This window comes from Perca fluviatilis, chromosome 1, assembly GCF_010015445.1.
Source record: "Perca fluviatilis chromosome 1, GENO_Pfluv_1.0, whole genome shotgun sequence".
In the NCBI taxonomy this organism is placed as follows: domain Eukaryota; kingdom Metazoa; phylum Chordata; class Actinopteri; order Perciformes; family Percidae; genus Perca; species Perca fluviatilis.
Window position 1 is genome coordinate 38,415,754 of NC_053112.1, and position 6,181 is coordinate 38,421,934.

The following is a 6,181-nucleotide window of genomic DNA, read 5'->3' on the forward strand; positions in this document are numbered from 1 at the left end:
GAGTTCTGTATGTGGCTTATTAATCTCCTGTTGTACAGCAAGATATGTATTTAGAATTTCTACATTGGTTTACAATGTATAGGCGCATTATCCTTCTGTAATTCCAGTAATATTCTCTCTTAATTACAGAATTACCAGTGTAAGGGGAGTGACAGTAAAGCATCTGTGGTTAAATATAATTTTACCATGTCTACAATGTATTTAAAACATATTCTTTAAGTTGCGGCACTGATTTGATAATACTATAGAGTGAAACTGTTCAATAATTTACATATTAGTCACAGGCTTTTTAACCACAAAGATGTCAACCTAACACACTTGCCAGTTCCACATTCAGGGAAAATGGCACAGCATGACATTTTGACTGAAATTGGACAGAGAGCAAAGGCAAGAGCTGTTCTCTAGTCTTTTAATTCACATGACTTCCCTAATGTCATTGTGACAGAATCTTAAAGAGTGGGTTAGACAGTGATCCAATCCCATGGTACTTCAAAGGCTATATTGTCCCTTTGATGTTGGAAATCAACTTTAAAAGGAGAATATAATTATATAAGTCAGACGATTCAAATTCACAAAACTCTCGTGATGGTACAGGACAAGGAAACTAACGAAATCCAACTTCCCTGAGTTCCTCAACATGGCGATTAATTAATGTCGAGTTATACATAGAGAAACGCACGTTCTGTGTAGCAGTTCCCATGTGGATTCATAGCTGCGTCAGCATCTTTGTCCATTTGTCCACATCTTTACCCTCGGCCACATGGTTTAGGGTGACATGTAATCGCATCCCGCTCATCCAGCATGAATTGGCGCTGTAAAAATGTCCACGGTCCATAATTATTTTCAATTCAGATGCTCAATACTTTCTCACGGCATCCTGCAGCCAACGCAGTGCATTTTTAGTTCTGACACATGTTGCTGAGTAATTTTAACGTGCTGCAGCTTTCTTAAAAATATGCACAATAGCGAGCCTTTCTTGTTTTCTCGGTAGAGCAAAGGAGTCTGGTTGATTACATTGACATCCCGCCAACCACTTCCTGCATGCCATAAGCTTGTCTGAAGATTGAGTCCAGCTTATTTTAAATGTAATCTTTTCAAGAAATGTTCACAGCGAGGCGTTACCACAAAGTACGGCCTCTTTCTCTCTCTGTCTGTCTGTCTGTATGTGTCTGTTTGCGTGCACATGTATGCATGTGTGTGACAGTGTGAATATGAAGAGGTCATTCATAGCCACTGTTTATACTGGAGGGCTGTGTAAAACAAACATTGCTGCCACAAATGCAAACAATCCAGCGCCCAAAATGCACATAAAGCTTCCAGCGCTTCGCAATGGGGGAATGCCCGCTGCCTGCGAGATGGAACACAAAATGACAAAATGGGTCAGCAGCGTTGGCATCGTGGCGTTCAAGGGGCACTTTGGCTGATCAGCGAGGACACATTAAAGCCATGAAATATGTAGCCGTACTGTTATCTGCGCACTAACTTCTTTAAAGTCAGCTTTGAAAGGAGAATTGAGATATAGAGGGGTTATAAAAATGTAATTTTTGAAGTGCCGGACAATCTTAAAAGTGGGATATTTCCCATTCGGGATTAGATGTTATCTTCACTCAAATTAAATTAGGCTGCACATATCACTGCAAAAGCAAAAAAAAAAAAAAAAAAGGAGTCCACAGACAGTTTAGTATTTGCTGACGGGCAGGAATCTTCGGTCATGCTTTTCTCAGTTTGCTTTTAATGACGTGTAAAGATCAATGCATTTCTACAAACAAAACGGCTGCGATCACCGAATAAGGAGCTGCTGGAAAGTGTCATGAGAAGCTAAACCCATAGACCACACCTGTTGACCCTTGAATGCCCACTCTTGTGTTTAGCAGGGACAAAAGAGAGAGGGTGCTGTAAAGTAGGCCCCAAGAAGCCCCTTTTTGATGTCGACCCTGCCCTGACCCCTTTGTTGGGGCCCAAACCATTTCACAGGAAGATCCAAACGCTTTAAAAGCACAATACAGGACGAGAGGGCTGCCACTGACTTGCTAGAAGCCCCAATAAAACAGGGTGACCTGGAGGCTAATTGAGAGCTTGTGGTTGGAGAAGAAATTAAAGGCATCTGGTGTGTCACAACAGATTGGAAACGAAGCTCCTCTTTAATTATAGCCTGCATTAAAGGCACAGAGAAAGTATGCATTCACTACTGCCGGTACAGGTGTCAGGATCAGGATACATGGAGACAGAGGACTTTAATTATAGGGTTGTGTAGGATTGGTTTGTTTGAAAAAAAACAACCTGTCTTTCTTTCTTTCTTTCTGATTGTACTGTACTGCAGACGTTTTTTGATGGTGTATCATTAGTCGCATCAGTCAAGCAATAGGCCTCTCCCTTTTTGTTGCTTTTTTTTCAGAAGAACTTTTGGATTTGCATTATATCACAGCCCACAGTATATGTTCCCACAATGTGAACAAAAAAATTCCATACAGCCCGTTTTATCCCCCCTTTCAAATCCTACACTTGCGTTTAAATAGCACAGAAAAACCAGAGGAGAGGGTGGCTAATTGCAAATAACCCAATATTTTGGAGTTCAAAGGCTTTAGTGGGTTTGGGTGATAATTTTGGCTGAAGCATCACCATAAACACTAATAAAATTAAGTGCGTCGGAGGGAGGAGGGGGCGTGGCCAGGCGTCCCTTTGAACAGACCCTGTGATCAGTTCCCCCTCTCAATTAGCGTATTGTCCACTTGTCCTTTCAGCTGGGAGGGAGGGGGCAGTCTCCCCCCTAGCTTCCCTTTGAAGTGATTATCCCTTTATCTCAAGCCTGAGCGAGGAATATCTTGGGGGACAATGGCAAATTAAAGCCCATATGGAGAGAAGCGTGAATGTCTGTTTGTAGGCTCAGAGAGAAATAGAAAAAAAAGAGCGATAGAGAAATAGAGTTGGGAGAGAGAGAGAGAGAGAGAGAGAGAGAGAGAGAGAGAGAGAGAGAAAAGAGGGGCAAATATCATGAGCTGAAGGGTGAGTGGTGGATGTCAACACTCATTCAAAAAAGTAATTTAGGGCTTGTGCCTGAATTGACACTTGTAGCAGAGAGACTTTAGAAGAGCTAAAGGAAAAAAAAAAAAAAAAAAAAAAAAAAAAAAGAAGGGAGGGGGAGAAACAGAGAACGGAGGAATGGAGAGATAGAAGGATGAGCATGAAGAGAGAGGAGTGCAGTTGTCAGCAGAATCAGATGGCGGTCAGGCAGACAGGCTTGAAGAAGACACAATTAAAGTGTGGAGTTAAGACGGGCTTTGAAGTCGGACATGGTGCATAACACCCTTAAAGTTTGAGAAGCCAGCCATTCATCCGCTTGTTATGGCTTGTTAAGACCATTCCTTTTAAACAGCCCAATTTAAGAAAATAAACTTTAATTTCAACTTCGGGAAAAGTCTAAATATATAATATATACAACAATCAGGTGAGGTTTTCAACTAGATTTAAAAAAAGAAATAAAAATAAGAACAGAGTGGTCATCTTTTGAAATTTGAGTGAGGGATTTGCTAAAAAAGGTGTGGGTGTGTAGGGGTGCGCTGAGGATGAATAATTGCTTTCCCTTCCCACTCTCACTTTTTTTTTTTTTTTTTCGTCTTACAATCCTGTTTTTCGGTGGCTTAAAAGTTTAATAACGTAGAGAAACAATGCCTGTGATGCTCGGCCTAATCCGTTTTGGCTTGGCAAACCTTTGTGGTAACCAAAACCCTATCTGATGTGAGCAAATGTTTGCCGAGCCAGCGTGTTCAGACAGACAGACTCTGTCTTTCCACGGTGCAAAATGATAATGCACAGCTGAAAAAAAGAATGTAACACAACAACCTTCTGCACACTACCTGCAATGAATGAAAAGAATAGAAAATATTTTTTTTTTAATCACAAATGATATTATAGTATAATGAAAGCACACTATACATAATCAAGTGTACGCCTTCCTCCTGCACTGAATGCTCTGTGTAACAGTTGCATTGTTCCAGCAGTAATTGCACCAAAACAGTTTCATGTGCATTCATGTTTGTCAATTTATCATGCTCGACACAGCAAGCGATTCTTCTTCTGATTGTGAAAGCGAGAGAAATGTGTGTGCGGTCACTTTGAGCTCCGTTAGCCGTCCTTAATGAGCATCAGACAAATGATGTAGAAAAATGCTTGATATGAAGCAGCGGTCAGGCCTATTAGAGGCTAAACAAAACGTGTTACAAATGGCTAACTGGCCCAGGCTCAGCCTGAAAGCAAATCCATGCACTGAGAAGGCAAATGAAATGACCCTATTGATCAAAATGATCCAGTGCTCTGGACAAGACTGCAGCGACCCCATAAAGCCAACATGCGGACGTGACGGCGGTTCATTGTTTGATTTAGTCTTCACAGCCTGCCATTGTGATATCAGCCTACCCACATCCTGCCATTTCAGACACGCTCCAACAGAAAAGTGCGGGTGATTGCTGTGTCCACACACAGTGTCAGATTCTGTGGCAAAAAAAACAAACAATTCAATGTGTGGTTGGCACTAACCAGACGAGTATTTCATCACCTCTGTGAATTGATACACTGTATTTGTTGTCATTGTAAAACCAGTTTTCTATTCACAGTGCAGCCCATTCCGCCTCGATCTGAGACCTACTGGTTTTCATTAAGCATTTCACAGGCCATAGTCTATATCGATGACGATTCATTTACGGTATTGGTCCAGTGCCGGATGTCCTTCATTTTCGGCCAGATGTCCCTCACCTTCCGCTTTCTTTATAAAGATAATTTTTTGGGGGGGGACTTTTTTCCGCCTTTATTTTGACAGGACAGCGAGGTGAGAAAGAGGGGGAAGACGTGCAGGAAATCGTCACAGGTCGGATTTGAAGCCTGGACCTATGCGGTCGAGACATAAACCTCCAAGTATACGTGCGCCTGCTCTACCCACTGAGCCAACCTGGCCACCTTCCGCTTCCTTTGTGTTGGCGTTCTAACAACAAAAGTTTCATGCAAATCCCCATGTATGGATGGCTCCCATGTAAGGAGGCCCTAAAATGCCTCTGGGGCAGCAGAGACCCAGGAAGTGAAGATCCGGAGGTACATTCCCTTCTTCCCCTCCTCTCTCTCTACTATTGCCTCTCTATTGTTCCCTCAATTTGCCAAAGGGGGAGAGAGGTGCACGGAACAATTTCAAACAGGCTAATCACTTCAAATGTTTAGCTTGTATATGAATTTCTGAGGACTATGGTTAACTGCTCCTCAGATCTCTGCAGGGTAAATCCAGACAGCTAGCTAGACTATCTGTCTAATCAGAGGTTTCTCTCGCACCACTAAAACTACTTTTGAACGTACACATGTTCCACCAAAACAAGTTCCTTCCCGAGGCTATTTTGCAGAGGCACGTCATTGCGTCCGGCGCATAGCGATTGTGATTGGTTTAAAGAAATGCCAGTAAACCAGAGCACGTTTTTCTCCCATCCCGAAATGCTGTGTGGACTAGCCGGACCCTCCTCCGTGAGAAGCGGAGTCACATCCATGTTTGCTTGTGACATCAGAGGTGAGAGCCATGTGCAGGCAATCCCGGCCCACACTCTGAATGTTGTATAGTTAAAGTTAGGCGACTAAACGCTCAGTTAAGATTAAAAAGATAGTGGTTAATTAAGGTTAAATGAAAAAGTAACATCAGTTGCAGTTCTATGACAGAACGCGAACTCTGGTCTCTCCATGAAAACTTACACGACCATTCACCAATCCAACCTGCACAACCGTACGTTCCATCTCGCTACATAAAAGGATCACTGCTTCCTGCATTGACCATATGGCATTTCCAAAGTAAAAAGAATTAAGTGTTCTTGGTATTTTCAGCTTTCAAGGCTAAGCAAACATTGGAATGAGTAACACTCTTCTGTAACAGCATGTGTTGAGCCCTTAGGCAAGGCACACATTCCTAATTTTGTTTTTCAATAAATATGATTTTAAATTGTAGCGCTGTACAAAAGAGTCTCAGAGCTCAGAAATGTAGAAACATGAGTGTCTGATCACTAAGCATACAGATGCACATTGCCGCAATGAAAGAAGAGGGAACAAATATGCTTGTCATAAAAATCCATACAATTATAGCTGTCAGCTGGATGTTTTGGCATATGAGATGATTACCTGCCAATCATGTGTGGTGATGGTGGGTTGTGTTCATTAT